The sequence below is a fragment of the Pseudopipra pipra genome, chromosome 1, assembly GCF_036250125.1.
Source record: "Pseudopipra pipra isolate bDixPip1 chromosome 1, bDixPip1.hap1, whole genome shotgun sequence".
NCBI lineage: Eukaryota > Metazoa > Chordata > Aves > Passeriformes > Pipridae > Pseudopipra > Pseudopipra pipra.
The window spans coordinates 25,894,281-25,918,409 of record NC_087549.1 but is presented as its reverse complement, the minus strand read 5'-3'; the positions used below and the strand labels follow the sequence as shown (position 1 = coordinate 25,918,409).

The window sequence follows — 24,129 nt, the reverse complement described above, 5'->3', positions numbered from 1 at the left end:
CTACAAATCTACATTTATAAATCCCATTACCTACAAAGTTTACTTTATAATGGAGCTCATGGTTGCCTCAAAACGTCTTTACTGCCCTTCTCCCTTTGGGGCGTACCTGCACTCCGATTCTGGATGGCGCTCCATCAGAAGTGTCACTTTGGGTTATGCAGCTTTGCTGACTGGCAGGAACTCGTTCCAGCATGAGACAGCCGCAGTGAAATGCCGCCTAATTGGGAGCATCACTGCAGAGGGACAGCTGATGGGCTGAGGCCTGCCCAGTGCAAGGTAAGCAGCTCCCAGCCCTGCCACTTGCCGCAGCAGCCAAACCCTGCCAGGCTAGAAACATGCCCAATTCTTCCTCGTCTGACAGGCTCGTCACAGGGGTATTGACTGCTTGCTCAGCTGCTTTGCTAATGGAAAGGATGAGTTGGCAGCTGGCACCGTGGCTGTGCCAGAAAGGGGAGTGTGCTGTGCTGGGCTCCCAGCAGGACTTGCATTGGCCCAGCCCTGTAAATGCATCAGCACGAGGCTGTGCCCCAACACATCAGCCTTTCCCTCCCCTGCTGCAGGTAGCAGTGACGCTAAACTGGCAATTAGATAAGTGCCATCATCTCCCTTTCAGTATTACCTGCTTTCATACTACTGGGGAAAAAAAAAAAAAAAAAAAGAAAAAAAAAAAGGAAACAGTTTTTCTGAGTCTTTCAGTTCTTTACTCTTATGACATGAATGTTTTCTGCCTAGATGTGTTTTGTGTTACATAATATGGTTTGCCAAAATATTATTTTATATGTGAGTATCTATCTTATTTTTAAATTCTTTTGCATGAAAACCTAAAAATTAAGCTGATTTCTTGCTGTCCACAGAGTCTGAACTGAGAAATCTGCATCTCCAGATTCTAGATCTATGCTATATACCAGCTTAGCCTCTGTACAATTTATTTGACCCTCTTAAGACAGTTTGGCTGCCGAAGAGATAATAAGAAATCATTAATATTTTTATAATCTGCAAATTTTAGAAGTATTTAAGAACCTGCTGTCATGGCAATAACTGCTCAAGATAGCAGCTCCTAAAAATACTCCTGAATTTATTACATGATTAGCATATACGTGATTCCCAAAAGAACCATTTCATAGAGTAGTACTTTTGAGGGCCTACTGCCAGTGCATTAATGTTTTCAATGCTGTAAAATCCCTGGAAGAAAGTTTCTGTTATGAATAGAGACATTTCCTTTGCAGTGAAGGGGATTTTAACTGATTTCCATGATAAAACCTTTTATGGCTCCTTGGAAAATCTGGTACCTCATAAAATCATATAGTAGAGGTAGTTCCCCCACTGAAGTTTTTTATCAGTAACAGTAAACTTTCATCTATTTCCATTAACAATATATTTAAAATCGGGTCAGGCATGGTTTCCAAAATGGTAGATTCAGCATTTTACTCACAATACACTTAGTAATAACATTCAGGGAATTATGCTGCTTTATTGACATACAGGATAAAGAAAAAATTTGAGATTTCATTTAAGAATTGGCCTCCAAAGGGGCATTCTGATGTTCACCTGGAGGAGCATGACATAATTTAAATGTGATTTTTATACGCAAAGATAGAGTTTCAAGGCAAGGAATATAACTCCTTATTAAATCATCATGAGTGCTTCACTTGTAAAAGTTGCTTGCCTGAGCATTCTGTCAGTAGCTTAGTTATGTTCTTCTGCCTGACAGATGTAGAATAGTGTGTAACAATAAGATATTGATGCAGCATAAGCCTACTCAGCACTTTTCTGGTGGCAAAGTGCATTAATGGCAGAGCTGTCACAAAGCATCCAAGAGAAAATGGAAACTACGGTTCAGAATAGCACAAGATGCATCCTACTGTCTTATACTGTTAAATAAAAGTAGTACTTCAGACAACTGATTAAATATCTCACAAGATTTAACTGGAGAAAACGAGATATTTTCTTCATACTTCAGAGAAAAGTAAGGCTTAAATTTCAAACAATATTTTCTTACTCATCAATCTAGGACATCAGCAATCATAATTGCTAATCAACTGCTTCCAGAACAGCAGGGAATGGCACAATCCCTTTTGTCATAGGGTAGCTACCACAGCAAAGCCACTGTTGTGTTTCACTGAAATACAATACAGGGTCCTGGAAAATGTGTCTTTGGAAGGCAGGCTACAGACCTTCCAGATGCTGCTAAGACATTAATAACCAACATAACTAGCAGGTTGTCAGTGGGCTATTTTAAAATCTAACAAGCCCTTTTACATTAAAAATTAGGAAGAGGACCCAATCTCATACAATTTAGTACACCAAAGGCAAGAGCAATCATCTACACCAGCTGTGGAAACAACACTCATAGTCCACTGCAGGTTGAATTATTTCACAAGCTGTTTATCCCTCCTGTAAATTGTTTGAATTGGCATTGGGTAACAATTGACTTAATTTACAATTGTACAGGTAGCAAGAAGTATCCTACTTTGGTATTCAGAAAATTCAAATTAAACCTCCTTTAAGCTCAGAGTAATCCACAAACACTCCCTGCTTAAATTTTCATTGCTTTCTTGTCACATACTTACAGTTATTCACCCACCAGAGAACATCTTGCATGAGTCATATAGTGTACCCATGAATCTGGAATGACACAGATTTAAGTCAGGATTTCTCTTTATCTGGAATATGGTATCAGTGAACTGTCCTCTATCTGGAATATAGTACCTCTCTTCAACAACAGGTAGAGAACTGATACCATTTTTTCACTAAGAAATGCTCGATTTTTACTTCCTTTTGGGCAAAAGTCACTGCTAGAAACTAAAGGCTCAGACACACAAAAAAAGCACTGGAAAAAAACACAGGGTAAAACCAGGAAAAAATCAGTCGTTGCCATTACAACACTGAACAGTTAAAATCCAAATAATTTAGCTTAGGAAACCCATCTTGCATCACAAACATTAGGACATAATTGTCCTATTCCACATGTCTCTGGGTCTACACTGCTTAATGTCCAGCTTTTTAATTTAAGCTTCTTATTACGGGGAAGACACAATACAAGAAAAAAAGAGTCAACAATTGTTTTTCAATTAGGCACTGTCTGAAAAAGAAAACCTGCAGAATTAAAAAAACAGCAGCTGTAGAAAAACACGAGTTTGGCCAGCATAACTAGAGGGGCAGCACCATTGTGCAAGAAACACTGTGTGCTGACTTGAGAGAAACACAACAGAAGTAACAATGGAATTCAAGAAGGCTAAAACCTGAAAAATAGTGTAACTCTCCTCAGGAAGAAAAGAGAGCTAAGTGACTTGTCTGACCTTTCACTTACCATTTGAACCACTATTTTCAGAACTTCCATCACTTTGGCAATCCGGCATTTCACTCTCCTCTCTTAGATCTGAATGTTCAGGAAGCACAACACTCTTCTTTCCAAAGGAGATTTAGCCACAAGGATCACTTATTCTCTTTCATTTTCTGTCCCATTTTTTCTGTCGTTCTTGAAGTACATTTTCACGTTCTTCCATAGGAGTATCCTCAGAGGACACAAACTGAACATTCCTCTTTGTTGCTGTGACTCTTGTAGAGTTTCCATTCTTTTTACATTTTCTTTCTGACTTATCTAGAAAGAGATATAAGAAAACATAATCCAAAACATGACTAAAACAGTCCTTCCTTCAAAATGCAGCATCCTCATCTTACTTGACTTGCAAGGAAGACGACCACAGAAGCTCAAGTACCGTTGTCCATCTCCCTACATATGTCTAAAGAAAAAGTTGCAAGTTAATTAGATGAATTTGATATTAGATATATTGTAGGCAGAGAAGGGGAAAACACTGTTTCATATAACTAAAAACTAATTGAGTATTCAAAAACTGCCATGACAACATTTTGGACTTCAAGAGGTAGCTATGTAGGAGCCATTAAAAGCCAGCTGAGCCATCAAGGCCAGGGTCTTATAATGTCAAGCAGCAACAATACTTGAACTCTATAACCACTCTGAATGAATGACCTCTGGATTTATCCCACATTTTGAAGCATATTTAAAAAAAATCAATTCCTCTGGCATGAAGAGCCAGCAGCACAGGAATCTCCCAGGTCACAGGAACATAGGAGGTAGCAGTGACTTAAGCACCTTCTCCAAGAAAGTCTGAACAAAATTCAGCTTGTTATTAGAGATGAGTGTACTGGCATCCACAGGTGCTGATGGCATTTTTGGTTTTTCATTACACTTGGGTATGTTTTGTTCATCCAGGAACAGAGCCCTCCTTTGGCATTACATGGATGTAAGAGGAAGCATAGTCTGAAGGATTACAACCTTGCAATAAAGAAAGAGCAAAGAATTGTGCCTTGCATGGCAAGTCACAAATAGTGAGACAAATCTTACAATGTTCAGTGCTAAAAAAGTTTCTTTATGAGATTCTATAATCTCTTGGCAGCATTGTTCAAAATCTTCATCCATTTTGTGACTCACTGTGAAATATGCAGTATCTCTCAAAGCACAAGCACTGTGCCTAGGGAGACAATCTGAAATTTTACACTCATTGTTTTCTACCAGATAATGAAACCCTTTATTTTGCTTAGAATGATTTTGTTGTTTTCATAGGTAGGTTCTCAAAGGTTATCTCAGTGAATATTTTCATCACAACAACAGAAAAGTTCACACAGAATCACATAGAATATGCCGAGTTGGAAGGGAACCAAAAGAATTATTCGAGTCCAGCTCCTGGCCCTGCACAGGATGATTCCCAAGATTAAAGCAAAAGTAGTAGTTACTGATCAACACATTGATAACAATTTCATGCCCAGTTTATTTAATGCTACAACATTTACAGCCTGGCAAGAAATACTCTCTGTAGGTGTTTAAAATTATCTAATCCCATATCTACTGTCTATAGATGACATTTATGAAGTTATACATTTAAAAATTTTCTAAATTTGTGATAAAAATACATCCTCACCTTCAGGACCCTAATCTGGGTTGTATTCTAAAACATTGCTACAGATTAGATATATGTCCTTCAGAAAATCTCGTGCAGTTAGGTACTGGTGCAATCTTGGAGAGAACTGTTCAGAGGTCCTTTGGCTGTTTAATAACAGCATTATGATCAGGTGCCTACAAATGAAATATTCCTGCTCAGAGATTTTACGCAATAGCTAGCAAAATTAATTATATTCACAAAGTCAAATAAAGGACTTCTTAAAAACACCAAATATTTTTGAAGCATCCAAAGATGCAGAAATTAACCAGTTAGTTTCCTGAAAATAGAAGGGCTATTTCAGCTGGCTTTGAAGAGACAGACCAGAAGAAGCAGAAAAAAAAAGAAGCAGGAAGGTAAGAAGCATGTGTGGGGCAGAGAAGGGAACAGGCACCCAAAGTGGGATTCATATCACTTCCTTTCAGAAAATCACAGCAAAGAAACCTGAGATTTTCTTTGTTGTTGGCAGCAAGAAAAAGGCTGCAGGAATTGAACCTTTGAAGCACCTGTCCTAGTCATCTACTTTAGAATGAAACAACTGGACACAGAGGTGCCAATTTCTTTGTACTCAGACCATAAAAGGAGCCTAATGGCTAGTTTAGATGAGAACATCTATATTTGTCTAGGTTATTCACATCTGAGAAACTACAAGGAAAGGAAAAGACAAGTCAGTGGATGCTTAGCAGAATGGGACTGAAACACAAAAGTCTTAAAATTACAGCTGACTTTGAAGTATGTGCCCTAGCTTAAACTTATTCAATAAATTAAATGAGAAGTGTATGGAGAGTGTACAGGAGCAAGACAAAAACACACAATCCTTATTGTTGATCTTTTACCGAGGAAAGCAACAGAAGAAACAGGAAAAAGAATCTGGTAATTTATTTGACAAACTCCTGCTTGTATTCCTCTTCTTGCAGAAACCATTGACAGTCAATTTAAGAGCTTTAGGCTTTATTAAAACAGCCCTATAGGTATTGGTTATGACTATAAGGAAAGAGATCTCTCTGCTTTTCAGTGCTGTAACATGCCTACATATCCAAGCCTTTTCATAGGCAACCTTTGCTAGTGTTTGGTGTAACTGGCACTTGGACTAGATGATCCTTGTAAGTAACTTCCAGCACTTCCAATGGATGCTACACTTAAACTAATCAGAAAATTTTAGTCAATTGATGCAACTGCAAGCACATTAAAAATCAAATGCCATCACATGAAAAATGATTGAAAGAAAATTACCACCAACCCAAATATTGTATTAGCTGCTAACTGACAGTAGCAAAGTTTTATCTGTACAATATCCTCACCTGCATTATTTTTTGATGCAGGAGTTTCAGCAGCTTCATAACAGTCCTCAAAAAAAGTCTTCTTTCAGCACAGGTAGGCCATGGGATTTTGCAAACCTCGTCATGATCATTATTAAACAATGCTTATATCTAGAGCATGAGAAGAAAAGATATTTCAGATATAAGACCACACAATTTTTTTATAATCTCTTCCAAAAAGATGAGTACCAAAATTAAACTGAATACTCATCTGGATAAGACAGGCTATGAAAAGTTATCTTCTTGGTCTTAAAAAGTTATAGTATGGCAAAAATAAAATACCTTCTCTAAGAAACACCTTTTAGAGTTTCAATTCCATGAAAAAAATGTATGATAAACTAATGAGAAAGGGATGAGATTCACCACCCACATGGCTGCTTATTTTGTTACCTATTTTGTTGTCCTTTAACTTGAATCTTTATGGCAGCTAGAGAGGGAACAGGCAAGGCTCAGCAGAAAAGTGCCTTAGTCTGCCTGAAGAGACGAATCACTCACAGCCTCTCATTACCAAAGGATCCACCAGACCAGATGACGTGCCTTGGAAGATCACAAGCCACTGCTTAGAGATGGCACCTCAATCACAGAAGAGGACCTGAATGTACTGCATGAGGGAACTGGCAACAATCCTTTTACATGGCAAATTTCTCCCAGCAGCCTTTCAGATTAACAATATTCAGGGAGTTCCTGTCACCAGATGGGAAGCACACATGCTGTATCCAGGCAGTGATTACACAGGGTATTTATATGACCATAGACGCAACCATCATGTATCAAAAAAAGAATTGCTCCTCCTATATGACAAACAAGTATCCAGTCATACAATGTGTCTGTCCTGACCTGTACAGCTCTCAAATGCTGCTAATAAAAGTTAAAATACTTTTATACAGTTGTAAAGTAAGATACACGTGGGTATTCCCCAAAAATACGGAGGCAGTGGAAAGAATTCAAAAAGGTTTATTTGAAGGCAAGAACCCCAGAAACTCACAAAGAATATTCTGCACCAGTAGTGAGAGCGCTGGGTCTGAGAAAGTAATGCCTCCTGATCTTTTCCAGGCTTCTTATCTTCTCTAGCCTCCCTCCTCCAGCCTCTAGGCAGGCACAGCCTGTAACGCTGTGAGGGTTTATCTCTCCTCAGACCAGAGGGAGAGAGACTGCTGCTTCCTCTCTGGGGCACAGGAGGGAAAGAAACACTTCCCTCATCCTTGAAAAAGGGGGTTCTTCTTAGGCAGAAAGTCTCCCCAAGCAACATTTAATCAAGCTCTAATTTTCCCATTACAAATTCATCTGAAAAGGGGTACCTACAACAGTTTTGCCAAACAACGAAATGGACCCCCTAGAAGTAAAAAAGGAAAACAGCACTAATCTGCTTCTATTTCATTTTTCTAGCTAAGGAAAACAGACCAATGTACAAATCTAAGTGTTCCATGAGTTGTAATGCTTTTACTTCATGTTCTGCAGCAGTACAAGCTGTATATGTACATGTAAAAAAATTAACCCTTCTTAACAGCAGCACCTCCCATCTTCCCAAGCTGCTGACAACGTCCTCCCTGTTTCATTTCAAATGGAAAACATGAATATATATAAAACATCGTTATTCAGTATCATTCCACCTAGAAGAAAAGTGGATTTTCAGACAGAAACAAACATAACAGCACGTTCAAATCAGGCCACCTCCATTAAGAGTCAATTTTAATTTTTTTTGTAAATAAGCTCCATATTCCACCAAATAATAAACTGGTCTGTGATCAGGAAGGCTATCAAAGACTATTTTCTCACAAACTGGTGCCATACCTCTGCCAAGAAATCTTGCCAGTCCCCAGCATTCTGCTATTCCTTTGGCTGGGTTGAGTAACAGCTCTCGAATCCCATAAGAAGGACTGTCCAGTCACATACCCAAAGAACTGGTCACTAAACCAATACAGGACAGAATTGCAACTGTCTCTCAGCACAAACCAATCTGGGTCTCTTCACATACCATACAGAACCATACACACACAACCATTTTCCGTGTGTCTTGACTTAAATCTCCACACCTGTCAAGATTAGCTGAAATTTGGCCAAAGTTCCTGGAGGTGGCGGGAAGGAAAAAGCCAAACAGCATTTCTAGGAAAAAAAATTATGTGGACACTGAAACACACATTAGCTGTATCTGAATAAGCACATGATTGGATTGGTTTGTTGAGGAATACATTCAGTGCAGGTAGCTCAGGGTGCAGCTCCAGTGCCAGCTGCAGATTGAGCTCTGGGTGGCGAGACCCCAGGAAAGAGATGGTGACCTGCCAACCCTTTGCATAACAAAGGGCCTGGGGACCTGTGGCCCAGCCGGGTGATCGGACACTCAGAGACATGGCAGGAGCCAATGACTCCCAGACTTTCACTCTCTTAGACTTTAAGGGTATAAAAGTCCAGGATGTCTTTTTTTCAGGGTCCCTCCAGGGAGGCAGCAGCTAGAGCTGTTACTTTTTAATTTAGTTATTGCACTAAGATTAAATTACTTTAAGGATCGAGACTCTGCTATAGGAAACCTGGGGTAGAGCCGGTAAGGAAGTCTGGTCTGAATGTGTGAGTGTTGGGTGTGTGGCTATGAAGTGGCTTCGGTCCTAGCCTAGGTAGTGTAAGAGTGACTGTCACAGTGGCTACTGGATAGTCAGATACAGAAATTTCCTTAACAGGTTAAATTACAGCAGTACACTAGATATGTATAAGATTTATATTTATTTAATTCAGTCATTCTAATGGTTTCATCTTTGACTTGTGTATTAATTTCCTAGTAATCTTGCTTTACTAGCATGAAACTTCACTAGCTGTGAAGAGATCTGTGGTTTTTTCCACCGCAATACCGTTGTACCTTTACTTGCTGAAGTCAAAGATCCTAGACACCTATCCAAGCTCAGTAGGTCACATTTTGTGGGCATCACAGCAATAGAAAGGGAGAAAAATAATTGACCAAATAGTGACAATCTACTTTTTGAACTGTTGGCTAACAAGACTTCCACAACTAAAACATCAAAAGATTAACATAAATGCAGTAAATGCACAAAATACAAACATTGGTTAAGTTTTTCTCACAATGTTTTAACAAACCATTTCTCAGTTTTGTTTCTGATATGTAATTCACTCCTGGTTCAACATTTCTCAGCAGGTTCTTCAAGTAAGTTTTCTGATGGCTTCAGAGTGCAGTCTCATGTGTGAATTTTGAAAATCTCTTTTCTCACCTGAAAACAAATTTAGTTTGCCCTAAGTTTTCTCTAAAAAAAAAAAAAAAACACCAAAAAAACCCCAAAAAAACCCTGCAACACAAAACCCCTCACAGTAATACAAATACTTTTCTTATCTGCTCGACTTTCAAGTATTTTAAAGGTCAGTTATTATTATGGTCTCTGCTTCAAGCAGGAAATTTAAAAATTCTCTACTTGTTATATTAAACTTTTGCTAGGAGCTGCAGTCAAAGAAAAGACATGTACATCTTTCCTAAGAAGTGAGTTTTCACAAGTGTGAGACCTAATGATCTTGAAGGAAAAATTGTAGTAAAAACCTTATTTACAAACAGAGATTTTTTTGTCAAAGAAAATTCTCTTAATTTGAGTGAAATTTCATGGTGATAGTCTCATTACTTCATCAAATTTATTTTTCTGCCAGTTCATTCAAGGAAAAGAATCCTAGCACTCCATTTCAAATTGCTACAGTTACTACCAAGAAGAACAATAAGTATGACTCAAACTACTGACACTCATTCAGAAAATGTGAAACATCACCTTCTCCTCATCTCTGATCTTAGCAAGACTTACATAAAAGTATTTCCTGATGCACAGATTAATTATGGCAAATTCCTGGAATTCTGTTACAGTAGGGAATCATGTATTAGATCTGTTTTACGGCACCTCATCTCCTGTGCCTGAGAAGGAGTGGTTCATGTGGTGGAAAGAAATCACAGGAGATCACTGCTCCAGGACTGCATCTGCCACCTACATAATATGCAACCTTCAGAGGCAGAGGCAGATGTCCCCTGAAGATATTTACAAACTTTATTCTAGGTAAGTTCTATCATAGAAAAACAACACAATTCAGTTTTTCAGGACTGGCTAATCACAGTCCACCTATGTGATATTCCTTTGACATGATCCTCAGCCTGCTTTGTTCATCCTGGGTAGATGGAGTTGGAGAAGAAAAGGTTCTGCCAGCTGCATACCTGCTTATGTGAAGACTGCTGTAAGACAAGTACAGAGGCTATGCAATGTGTGCAGGAGGAGGTAATACAAGAATAACACAGGCAGGGACGCAGAACTCAAACACTGACATTTGTACTCTACTGTAAGACCTGGCTCTGCCTGAATTTCAGACAGTCCTCATTTGACTTCTGAACTTAAAGTATTCATTTTTTCCAGGCGTCTGGAGAGTCAGAACACTGATTTTGACTGTGTGCCTCATCAGGAAGATTTGTCCTTCAACAGATGTGTTTCATCAAACTGCCACAGTACTTAGCACCTTTCCCTCAGTGGTTGTTCTTGTTTTGCAAGCCTCTGTGGCTTCCAAGCTGTTCTGCCAGTGATCAAATAAAACAGAAAATGCACAAAAAAATATCCCACTCTTCAGGATATGGCTTCTTTGGCAAAGGTAGCACAAACTCTCTCATACAAACTTTGGCACTAAGGCAAAGAGAAGGACAAAGCCTTCTTCTCCACAGCTAAATAAGGTTTCCAGGAACTCAAGCTATGCTGCAAGAGAACAATCTGTCTTGAAGACTTCATGCAGTTTCTGAGGAGGCCATAAAAGAAATACCTGACTCAGAGAAATGTATGTATGTACAAAATTTCTTCACCCTTTGTAGTCCATGCTTCTTCAGGGCTTTAGACAATCTTTACTAAGTGGCTCTGTCTTTCTGGCATTTCCTCCCCAGGTTTGAATACATGAATACACCAAATGAGACTTTTTTTCAGTCTCCTTCTTGACCCCTTAGGCCCTCTGTGCCGGTCTGAAGTTAAGAAATACAGAATACGAACAAGTAATGAGGAAGCTGCATCCATCAGCATTTACTTTGATTCCTTTCAAATGCAAATTAGATAATATACCAGAAGATAAATAATATTGGAGCAAATATTTAAAAATACTTTTCACATCTTCTAACTCAAATACAATTATCAATAGCAATTTTGGGCAAATAGTTACCTAAGCTGATAATAATTTTGTCCAGTTGCTCTACCAAAAAGTCACATGTTCTCCTCTAGCACTGTAAGATGTACATGAAAACTTAAAACTGCATCAAATAAACAGCTCTATAAAAAGAAGAATACTGAAAGATCTCTTGAAATGTTCTTGTGTATGAAGGATAATCACTAAAAATATACCAGCATGTAAAAACTATGCATAGATTTGTAATATAGATGGTACATTGAATTAGCCAATCTATATTTTAGAGGGATTCTATGAACAATAAGAAATGCAGATCACACTACTTTATTATATTTATATTCTACAAGTGCTTGAGGAGCAGAAGAAAAATTTACCCTCAAGAGTGTTTTAATATAGCTAATTATTTATACAGCTATTTCAAAAGATGTGCCATGCTGCTCATCTAAAATGCCATATTCACATTCTCACCAATATCAAAACACAGCTAAAGTCTTTTCAAACATGAATTTGGATTACAATAGTGACATCAGGTGGTCATCGTTGTTAATCACTGCTGTGTATTGTCATGAAATCCCTGCTATGATGGTAATGCCCATGTGTATACTTCAAGTAGTGGTAAATCAGCTAGCACTGCTTGTACAGCAACTACAGAGGTGAATTCGCTACAGATTGTCAATGTGCAGTTTAAATTCACAGTCAAACATTTTAAATATAACCCTGTGTACAATGTAGCACAGCCCATGGTACTGCCAAAAGTACGAGCAGAATACAAAGGCAGAGCATCCACCACAGGATGGGCTGCACCCTTAAAAGGCTGGCATCAAAAGCCTGAAGAAGATCATCTGAACCATACAAGCATTGACACAAAGTGCCAGACATTTGAGCAGCATCAAATTCTGTGGCTAAATTCTGTCTCCACAAATGCATCCACACCACTTAGTCCTGGTACTGGCTCTGGCCCTTACTCAGCCTCTCTGCTGATAATTCCACTTGTGCCCATGTGTTCTTGCTCCTTGAGTGCTTTATAGCTGTGCAAAACTATTTGTATGTACAGGCTGGATGGGTGCCAATGCACACCCTCCAACCAGTCCTCTTATTTGGATAATCAGAGAACCAGCACAGAGGCAAGTGCCCTCATGCCTCAGAAGCCAACTTTGTTGCAGCAGATGAAGTCACAGAGACTTCAATTAATCATGTACATAAGGGCTCAGCTGGCTGGAATCAATATGCTTGGCTTTTTGGATGGCTGAGAGGACTTCACTGGACAGCAAGAGAACAAGGATCACTGAGTAGTCAGGAATGCAATGAATGACCATGTGCTTATTTTTGGTGCTTTCTGAATCCCCATTATGTTCCTAATATGTTGTTTCTTTCTTCACTCCCTTCCCAATGCTCATGGCCACAGTGTGACAGGAGTTATCCTAAAATTTCCCATCCTTTTCACTTCTTTATTTTTTTTAATAATTTCTTTAATTTCTACATTTAAAAGCAGCATTTCCTCTTTACTGCCCTTGCTGCTTACACATTAAAGCTGTAGCCTTAGCTGTGAGGGCAGGCACCTTCTGGTAGCGACAACATGTAAGAAATCACTGGAACTCTTCACAGATTTGGGTGCAGACGTGTAGCTCTCATCCAGAGCACGTCTCAATAATACATTCTCTACTCAAACATACTTCCACCAGCAACGAGGCTGGTGAAGGGACTTGAGCACAAGTCCTATGAGGAGAGGCTGAGGGAGCTGGGGATGTTTAGTCTGGAGAAGAGAAGGCTTAGAGGCGACCTCATCACTCTCTTCAACTACCTGAAGGGAGGTTATAGCCAGGCGGGGGTTGGTCTCTTCTCCCAGGCAACCAACAATAGGACAAGGGGACATGGGCTCAAGCTCTGCCAGGGGAGGTTTAGGTTAGATGTTAAGAAGAAATTCTTTACAGAGAGGGTTATCAGGCATTGGAACGGCCTACCCAGAGAGGTGGTGGATTCACCATCCCTGGAGGTTTTTAAAAAGAGATTGGACGTGGCCCTTAGTGCCATGATATAGTAATTGGAGTTGGATCAGGGGTTGGACCTGATGATCTTGGAGGTCTTTTCCAACCCAATCTATTCTATGATTCTATGATTCTATATCATGCCCTGCATCTGCAGGCCTGTCTCAGTTTGATGAGACTGGAATGTTTGCTAAAGAGGATGAGTTATGAGACAGACCAAACTCCTCTCTCTCAGCAATTGTAAATCCAAAATTAAGGGGGCTCTAACTGAGGAAGTGTGGAAAAAAAGAAGAAATCACAACCCTTTATTAAAAGATATATATGTATGTTGGCAAGAACAGTAACAGAACACAAAAAAAACAACTAGACAATAGTCCTATACCCAAAAGTCCCCTTCAAACAAAGGAAAAAAAGTCTGAATACTTCTCTGTCTTTTAGCGCAGTCCTAATCACGGTTGGCAGGAAGCGCTGTTGGATCACTGGAGGTGCAGAGCCTGCAGTGCTCCGTGGTGGTCTGCAGGGGCGCTGTTGGATCGCTGGAGGTGCAGAGCTTGCAGTACTTTGTCGTGGCCTGCAGGGAGCGCTGTTGGGTTCTGGTGGTCACCACGTGGGAGGGGGGTCTGGGGATGGTCTCAAGTTGCGGGAGAAGCCAAAAAGAAAAAAACGGGGACCCTTCCCCAATAGAAGAAGGGCAGAAGGAAAAACAGTCCACCCCCATGGGACTCACTGTTCTCAGATGACAGTGTTTCAAGGCTCCTCCTTTTTTCTCCCAGTGGCCATATGGAAAACCAACTCCTTTCTCAAATTCACACAGTGTGCACAAAATGTCCAGTTTCATTTACTAGTTGTTTTCTTGTTCTGATGTCCCCAAGTCACTATTCAGTGATGTGCTACATTGGAAAGAAATTATTTCCATAGCACTTCTGTAAAAAAAACAGCACAGGAGAGGGAAGATGGCTCTCAAGCTCCCAAAGAATGTACAACGATGTACAAGGGTGGCAGATGGACCCAAAACATTTGGAGGAGTGGAGGAGGCCCATGGAATTGGAGAAAAATGAGTAGCTGTTAAGAGAGCTAAGATAGTAGTTAATGAAAATGCATAAATCAGTATGTTTGGTATAAAGATGGTTTAAGTATGCAGTATAATCTGTGTTGCTAAGAAGGGATTTCAGTAATGAGAATTAGATACAAAAGGATGGCTAGAAGATGTTTCATTGTATTAAATTATGTGGGACATAAGCAGGATGCAAATGGTGTAGGATAAAGCATGGAGATTGTATTGTGTCTAACTGAGATGGAGTCAGTTTTCCCATAGAAACCCTCACAGTGATGTTCTTTGTAGCCAGAAAGGTGTTGATGAGACACTGCATTTTGGCTACTGCTGAGCAGTGCTGCCCTAACATCAAAGCTCCAACACCAATCTGTCCAACATTTTTCCCATCCCTAAAGGGCAGTAGGCTGGGGGTAGGCAAGAGGCTGGGAAGGGACAAAGCCAGGATAGTTGACCCAAGCTGAGCAAAGAGATATTCCATACTAAATGATATTGCACCCAGCAATAAAACTAAGAGAAAGGAGGAAAGGGAAGAAGGGCATTCCTCATTAAGATGTTTGTCTTCTGGAGCATCCATCATGCATACCAAGGCCCTACTTCCCAATTATTGGCTGGACATTGAATCCGAAAAATCGGTCCAAGAAACTGCTCAGGGATTTTTTTATCTTTAAGCAGCAAGGTAATTGTTTATTCAACGTTGGGAGCAAGCCAGCTCACGCTGGACAAACTTGCTCAAAGGCTTCACACAAAATCAGCATTTTTATACAATCTTCAGATGTGATTAAATGCATATTCAAGTGATTACAACATCTATCTATGCATATTAATAATAGGTGGAGTATAGGTGGAGCTCAGGCGGGGCTTGGGGCGGTGCTTCTCTTGGTTCCCCATTTCAGAGGGGAGTTCCCATCTTCCTCCATAGGGCAGAGGGCTTTAACTCATCTTCCTCAGCTTGACCCTTCTTCTTTTCCATTGTTCTTGACCCGCTCACTGAAGCTTGGAAAAAGCCCTGGCTCCAGGCCTATTTCTCCTATTCAAATGTCTATCTGATCCTGTTATATTTCTAATTTATTGCTTCTAGGCCTATTACATGTTCTTGTACTATTCTCTTAAGCTTTGGTCCAGTAAGTAGAACAGAACGAGCACAGATCGTCTTGGATGTTGGTAGCTTGTTAGCAGGCCCAAATCTCTTAGTTAACTCTTTTGGGCCTAGCCTCCTATATCAACATCACCTGCTAATGGGATGATTAAACTGCCTTCATCTCAAGTCCTGAGTTCTTTTTCACCTTATATTCTTATATCAGGTCCTGCTAAGGAGGGGAGTGATAGAGTGGCTGGTTGGGCACTTGGTGAACAGTCAAAGTCAACTCACTACATCTTTACACAGAACAAAACCACTAAGTCAGCTCTTCCCTATAGGAACATTACACCAAGGTGCTTCTGAAAGGACACAGTCCAATTACAGCCCAATTTTTTTTTCTCTGTGTGTCTTTCTAGGTGTCCCAGCCATTTCCATCAATAAAGCAATAAATCATCTGTATTATTTGTGCTTTACTTGACACCAAAATGAGACTGCTGAAAAAGTATCCAAAAGCTTAGCAGGCACTTAGTGCTTAGAAGCACTCAATAACAGAATAAAAAGAAAATCTCAACTTGTACTGTGTTTTTCAAAGAAGTATGGGACACTTGGACACCAGAAGAGGTTCATAATTCTTTTTTAATTGTCAGGCAGACACAGCACATGAAAAGCAGACACTTGTAGAAAAGCAATGTATGATGACACGTATTCATAAACACAGAAGCCTTCAGAGAGTTTAACATCTTCCATAAGCCAACCTAAAGCTACTATCTCCTTCCTAAGCCTAAATTGCATAATAAATGAATAATCAGAAATCTGAATGATTTTTTTAAAATATTGATTATATAAAACCCATGTAATCTTACCTGTCTTTGTCCTCATTATTTTCTGCCTCCTTCCCATCTATTCCTAGAAGAACTTTAAACTCTTCCAGACTTACAGAAGCAAGTTAGACTCAAATTTCCAATCTCAACTTGTCTCAGAAGTTCTCACTCAAGGAAAATTTAAGTGGGATTAATTTCCCATTTTGTCACTCAGGAAAGGTGCAACAGCAGAACAAACTTCTTAATTTTGAAACTGCAATATTTTCTGATGCATCTGTGCTGAAGATGAAAAGGATTTGCATCCTGTATATTTCCTCTTTTATCTTTATTTTGCCTATAAATACAGCACAACTACTACAACATAAATACCTTCAGTTTGAGGGTCATGTTCTAAACTACTTTGTATTTGATGCTCTTAAAAGTTACTCTTCAAAAAAATTTTGAAAACTTAGTTGTGATAAATTTGCTGATATATGCATCTGTACTAGTGATTTTCTCTTTTGGAAATATTTACACAGAGATGTATTTCTGGTTTACAGAACCAGATGAAATTTCTTTTTTTCCTTGAAGACCACAAGGTGGCATGTGAAACATACGATAAACATACTTGAAAGAATAGAGTATAAAAGTTCTACCAGATGAGCGTTACCTGAGTACTCAGACACTTTTAAAAAGCAGTCTAAATTTTTGGGGGAGGTTTGCCTTTTTCAGTCCAAGCTCTTTGCAATGGAAAGGGAATTAGGTGTGCAAGCTTTTTATTAACAAGGAGGGATTATTCTTTCTAATATAAAAGTATATAATGGCATTCTAACACAGACACTGGGCCTTGATACCCACTGAGTAATCAGTGTAAACTTCAGAAAATTTCTTCCATGATTTCCATTCAACAACCAGAAGAACCAGACGAACATCCTGCACATGGCTGTGGTGCTAAATCTTCATTTAATGAAAACTTAATTAAGAGCTTTTTTAAACATTAAACTCTATTTTAAAATGGAAAAATATGGCATATGGTACTGTTTTGCTACACCATGGAAGGTCTGAGCATGTTCACATTGATGTTTGAGTACAATGAAAATTTTTTCACTTATCTCACACACTTCCAAATTCAGCAGATTCAGCAGATGCCATTGGGATGCCTAAAGGACTCTGAAGCTGTAAGGATGTTAACTGCTATGAGCTGTTTGTTGGGGTATCTTCTTTTCATGCACTCTCTCCGAGATGATAACATTACATTTTTGCCATGGCCAAGAAAGATTGCATCATGTTGATGTGTCCAATTTTCTAAACTGCACTCCAGGGAAACAACTTCGCTCCTCAGATCACTTCAAACACATTCCAAAACCCATCTCTGCCCCATCCCAACTACCACCTCAGCCTGTCTGTGCTATTCTCTCCTGTACAATGGGGAGCTGTGGTAACTCAAGGCCTGTTAAATCTTTACAGGCACTTCATATATTGACCGAATGTCAATAAGTTGATTAAAAACACCCACAGAAGAGCTAATACTGATGGGCATTCAGACGAATTGAACCTGCAGGAGTGGTCTTGGCACATGGACTAGAAAATTAAGCCCTCATTTGATATAGGATTTGCACATATATTGTTCATGAAAATATTCCAACTTCATTTTTGTTTCTGCTTTTTTTTAAATTATATTTTTCTGGAATTTACCCTCTCCCAAACTGTTACATTTGAAAGGCTGAAAATATGCCTTACATTATTCCTAGATGACACATGCTTATTACTTTTACAAAGAGGAAGAGAGGGCCACGTGTTTATGGACAAAAAAATGATTAACATGGTTGATTCATTTTGTCTTACTATAAACTACCTTAAACGTAAGTACTATTGCTAAAAGGCATAGACTTTCAGCAGAATACTCATCAGGAATTACCTGCTCCTAAATGAACAAGAATTAATTGCACTTACTAACAAAATGACTCAGTCTTGGATTCTCAGAATCACAGAATCTGGGCCAGATTTGACCTTGTTCAAACCAGAAGGTTTTCAAACCTGGAAACTGGAGCTATTGCTTCTATTGAGCATTCAGCCTTGTACTATACTAAGTATCTTGAGTTCCTACAAGTCTTAGCTCCTCATTTCACTTACAGATAGGCTGCATCTTAATTTGATTTCAAGGCACATAGGCGTTGTCAAATAAACATGACAATTTTTTCCCTTACAGAAATGCCAATACAAACCACAAAACAAAAAGCAAATGCAAATGTTTATCATTTCTAGCTCCTTGATTTGACCACCTGATTCTACACATCCATTCGATTACCTACACCTCACCTTGCAGTCTTGTAGCTAAGTAATGAATGTTGTTATCCTTTATGACTCTGTCATGATTGATAGCTTGACAGGTATTTGGAAAGAATTGTAGCTATTCAAACTCCAGGACAGAGATCCAACAGATTATGTACTTCTGGGAACTGTAATTATAGACCTAGGAAATTTGTGACATTCTAGGAGGTGCTTTGAATCATAGAATTATAGAATGGTTTGGGTTGGAAGGGGCCGTAAAAATCATCTAGTTCCAACCCTCCTGCAATGGGGGTTGGATCTAGACCAGGTTTTTTAGAGCTCCATCCAGCCTGGCCTTGAACACTTGCAGGGATGGGGCATCCACACCTTCTCTGGGCAACCTGTTCCAGTGCCTTACCACCTTCACAGTAAAGATTTTTTTTCCTAATATCTAATCTAATCCTACTTTCAGTTTTAATCCATTCCCCCTCGTCCTGTCACTACATTCTCTTGTACATCTCATACATCTTTCCTGTAGGTTCCTTTTAGGTACTGTAAGGCTGCAATTAGGTCACTCCTAAGCTTTCTCTTTTCTAGGCTGAACACTTTCAATTCTTTCAACCTTTACCTGGAGCAGAGGTGCTCCATCCTTCTAATAATCTTGGTGTCCCTCCTCTGGATTTGTTCCAACAGGTTTATGTCCTTCCTGTACTGGGGACCCCAGAGCTGGACACAGTACTCCAGGCAGGGTCCCAGCAGAGCAGAGCAGAGGGGGAGAATCAACTCCCTCAATCTGCTGACTTTGCATCAACCTGCTGCACCTGTAAAACAGTTTAAATTTAAGAAGAGAAAAAGAAGGAAGAAAAATAAATTTTGCTCTAATGCACTGCTGAAAGAAAATTTTTCAGCTTTCTCTCAGCTGAAATAATTTTGTGGGAAACACCAAGAACATCAGCATTTTAGACATTTTAGAAAACCAAAATAAAGGTTAAAACCTAGAAGTAGGGTGAAGGGGGAAGCTAAAGAATTTGAGGAAATACCCAGCCTAAAAAATGAACATAGCCTAATCCTGAATATAGTAGACCACTGAACACCTTATACTACCTGCCCTTGTAAAGTCAGAAGTGTCAGGGAATGCTCCTAGGCCTGCCTGGCACTCATCTGCCAGAAATTAGAATTCTATTAGAATAATCCCTTTTGGCTCATGAGAAATACCACTCTTCTAAACAATCTCCATGCTTCAGGAACTAAAGCTAGGAACTATTCATAACAGGCATTTCTGATACAGATTCTCTGTTTCGGGTGGATGACTGTCATCCTGTGCTAGTTGGCCTTATTGCTAAAAAATGATCCAGCACGTGTTTACTAGATTCAGCACCTAGGATAAACCTGGACTCCACATGGTCCCAGAGAATCCAAGTAAGCACATGTTGAAAAAGGTACAGAAGAGTACCACAGTGTTATTTTGTCCAAGAAGAACCTTTCAAAATCTCATTTCCTTCCTCCTTCTCTGCTGAGCATTTCCCTCTGCGTTACTTCCACACAGAGAGGTTCACTGTGTTCATGAGAAGCTGGTGGCTAGGAAGAGGACTAGCTTCATTAAGTTGCCCAGGTCCCACAAGGAAGAGGAGAACAGAAGAAGCTCAGTGAAAATAGCAAATAAACACTGAAATGATGCAAGTGTGGGTTGGCTTTGTTAAACTGCTAGTGCTGAAAGGAAATGCCATTTATCTTCAAAAGATAAATGAGAGAGACATTATCCTGACATCATACTCATGACACGTCACCACCATATGTGCACCGGCAATAGCACAGCATGGAAGTAAAAACCCAGGTGACTCAGAAGCATCATACCCCAAGCACTTCCTCGCTCCCTCCAAACTGCCAGAAAAGCTCCCAGCAGCTCTGCCCCTTGATTCTGTCAGCTGGGTAGCGTCAACATGTTGTAATAGCTGGATACAAGTACTTTCGTGTACATCTCTTAATAAAAAATTCTGTCAGCAGATATCTAAAACAATAGGTAACAACTTCCAAAAGAATCCAGATGTTCAGGAATAGCTCACCTAGTGTGCGGCACACGCTGACAAGGAGGAGTTTGTTAAAGCTGATAGGAGACTACACTCATGATTGCAGAGGGTGTTGGTTTCTAATAGATATAGATCTGAGCAAGTGTATCATTACATTATCAGAGTGACAGCAGGTAAAACAGGATCTCAGCCAGAATCACCTGATGTTTTGTTTCAGACAAATATCAGGATGGAAACGATTTCACACTGGTAAGAAAAAGCACAATTGAAGAGGTTGCTACAAAACTCCTTCATTCCTGCAATATGGATAATAGAATATATTGAGACAAAGTATTCCTTCTAAAAAGGCTAGTATAAACCAAATACCCATTCTCTTTTTGTTTAAAAGCTAAGAAAATCCACAAAATGAAAAGCAAAGACAAAGGCATTGTGCTTACTAAATAAAAACTCATTTTCTGAAACAGGATCCTTTATACAACTCTAAAGATACAACTAAAATTTAAGAACTATCAAGAGTTGAGAGAAAAATAATGCTTTTTCCCCAAATGTTTCCGAATATCTAATAGGTAACAGGGTCTGTCATGTTTAAGTCCAACAGTAAAAATACAGTAAAATTGTTCGAGATACAAAACAACTAAATATGTAAGTCCACGTTCTGACTATTGACATGATTCTATATTGCTTCATATGATCACATATAGTTTATCTAAGTATTACAAATTAGCGTATTTAAGACTAGCATTTCCCTGTCCTCAAGGTAGTCATATCCAGTAAATGCTGATAATGGATATTAAATGTTATATGATCACAGGAAATTAGTGACTTAAGCAAATGTTCAATTATCTTTATGAGACATAACCACTTTCGCTACTTGATTTTAATCACTTACCATTTTTTTTTACTACTTTGCTAAAAATATGACAGCTTGTTATACAATAGTCCCAAATTTTATGGGCAAGATAATAATTCCATCTTGCTGGGGCTGTTATTTTAAATTATGTCATAAATAGGATCCTACTTGCAAAATACCTGTAAATATCACCAAAAAGAAGAAGAAAAAAAAAGTAGTCTGAAAAATGAGGCAGGACAGATGCTGATCATCACAGTAGAGGTACCACTGTTTCATGGGAGCTATTAGTATCTGTCCTCTCTGAATATTGTGTCACTTTGTATGGGAAGCACAGCACCAGAAGGCAAGGTAGCTGAGGTGGAAGAATATGAGATGGAAGAAGATGATACACAGGTAGGTCTCTTCCCAGGTCTTTTCCAAATTGGTCACAACTAGGTGACACATCCAGACTGAGATCCATCCTGGATCCCAACACACAGTCATAGCTTCTAAACATCTCTGTGAATACCTGTTTACAGCAGAAATATAAAAGCCCTTTCCAGCTTATACTGCCCACAGGGAAGAATCTCAGAAAGCAAATACCACCTCAGTCTGGAAAATGTGTTTAATTTCAGTTGTTATTTTATTTGATCTTTTAAAAAGATACAAGGAAAGAAAAGCATTTTACAAGTCTGTATCATCATATACTGATCACATAGTAGCCGCCCTCCCAGATTTCGCAAGCTGAAGACTAAGCTCACTGACGTAGCTGTCACACTTTCTGAACCATTCATTACAACCCCATCAAACCACTAGGAATACTACACACACGAAAAGTATCCTCTTTGCTGTGGACCTTTGCTTATCTCATTATCAGTGGAGATCTTCAGAGAATTCTCCTGTGAAAGGAAGAGTCAGACCAAAGACTTCTTAACAAGAATGAAAAGGACCGTGTGGGAAATCTCACAAGTTAAGAATTCAAAGAAGAAACCAAGAGGCAGTTATTTATCTGTCACATGATCTCAATACTGTTTCCATCATTTAGAAACAGTATTTAACAAAAACTTCTGTTTTATCAAAAGTCTGATCTACTTTAGGACCTCAGCCTTGCCGCCAAACTTCTGTTAGGGATAGGGCTTAGGGAGTCACAACACCTACAGTTCCAGGAACACTGCATGCCGAGGGAAGCATGGCACTGCACCAACATTGCTGCCTCTACATCCATGTTTTAGAACCACAATAACTTCCTTGGGGTTTAAGTTAGTATACTTAAAACTATATAATATACATTAAATCAACACAGCGCATGGCAATAAGGTGCAAATAATTTTTTAGTATAGTGACATAATATCTTAATGGGAAATATCATAAGCATGTATTTACACATTGGTTTTGTAGTGTATGCTCACAGTAATTGTCCGTTGCATAATATTTTCTTTAGGAAACAAAATCCTTCTTATATATCAAAGCTGAAATGGTATGACAAATAGTACTACCAACATGATAAATACAGAGAGGGATATGCATAAACATATACCCAAAACCTGCATATTGCAAATATTGCCTCAAAATTACAATTCTGGGAAACCATCTAGTGGATCTAAAGGACACAGGCTAAGTGAAAAGTAGAGTAAGTCACCACTTGCTTTATATGGCTCCTCGGTATGTTCGTAATGCTGCAGCATTTGGAGGATATAAGTCATCCAAGATACAAGCAAACTGGAAAAACAGCAAAGCTACTAAAGTACTAGGACCTAGACAGAATGGAAAAATAGTTGCCATGCCTTAAAATGAATATTGAACAATGTGAAATATTGAACAATATCATAGTCTGAAAACTTAGCTCCTTTCCCTCATTCTAACCAATCCATATGTCTCACCATCACTGGGAGAAAAGAGGAGACGTGAAAAGCCACAGGTGCTTTGGCCCTGATCCACGCACATGGAAAGGTGATTTGCTGTTTACCTCTATTTCATCCTGTGGAACTGTCACTCCTTGTGGAAAGCTACAGACCTCTACCTCTAAATTAAAGCATTTTGTTAGTCTGTGAGAACTTGACTTGGTGAACAGGCCTTACGAAACCTTCCTGCGCAACCCTCATGTAAAGCTCTCATAAACACCTCAGTGTATCAGGCAGCTCGCCTTGAGCAGGGGCAAGGGTGAACTCGCACTTACTGGAAATTTCGAAATTACCTTTTTGAAATGCCGCTATCCTTAAAAATCTTCCTAATACAGACAGGAGATAAGCAAGTGCGTGAGATAACGCTCTTCTCACTTCACCTGAGCAGTGAATATAGCTGGGATGGGGCACTGAGCAACCTGGTCCAGTGGAAGGTTCCCTGCCCATGGCAAGGGCGCTGGAACTGGATGATCTTTAAGGTGCCTTCCAACTCAAACCATTCTATGATTGTATGGAGTGAACGAATCACTGCGGCGATCTGCGTTCGGCTCTGGCATCCTGCATCATCTTTCGGAAACAGAACTAACACGTCCCTCGTCGCCCTCCCGGACGGAGGGGGATGCTTCCCTCTCTCCCCCTCTCCAGCCTGAGTAATGCCCCCCGGATGGGGTGGGGGGATGTTCCATCCATGGCCGAGGGATGACTCCCGGTACCTGGCTCCCCGAAGGAGGAGACTCCGGCCTGGCGCCGCTCTCCCTGGGGTCAGCGGGGACCGGC

The 24,129-nt window shown here is 39.6% G+C and overlaps 1 long non-coding RNA gene across 1 annotated transcript in view; it reads right to left on the bottom strand.

The window, feature by feature from the left end:
• Positions 1–24,038, bottom strand: part of LOC135411609 (uncharacterized) — a 72,198-nt gene extending 48,160 nt beyond the window's left edge. The window contains exons 1-2 of the long non-coding RNA XR_010429225.1: positions 23,646–24,038; positions 3,311–3,601 (exon numbers count right to left, since the gene is read on the bottom strand). This is a non-coding gene — a long non-coding RNA (uncharacterized LOC135411609). The remainder of the gene's footprint in view (positions 1–3,310; positions 3,602–23,645) is intronic.
• Between the last annotated feature and the right edge of the window lie 91 nt (positions 24,039–24,129).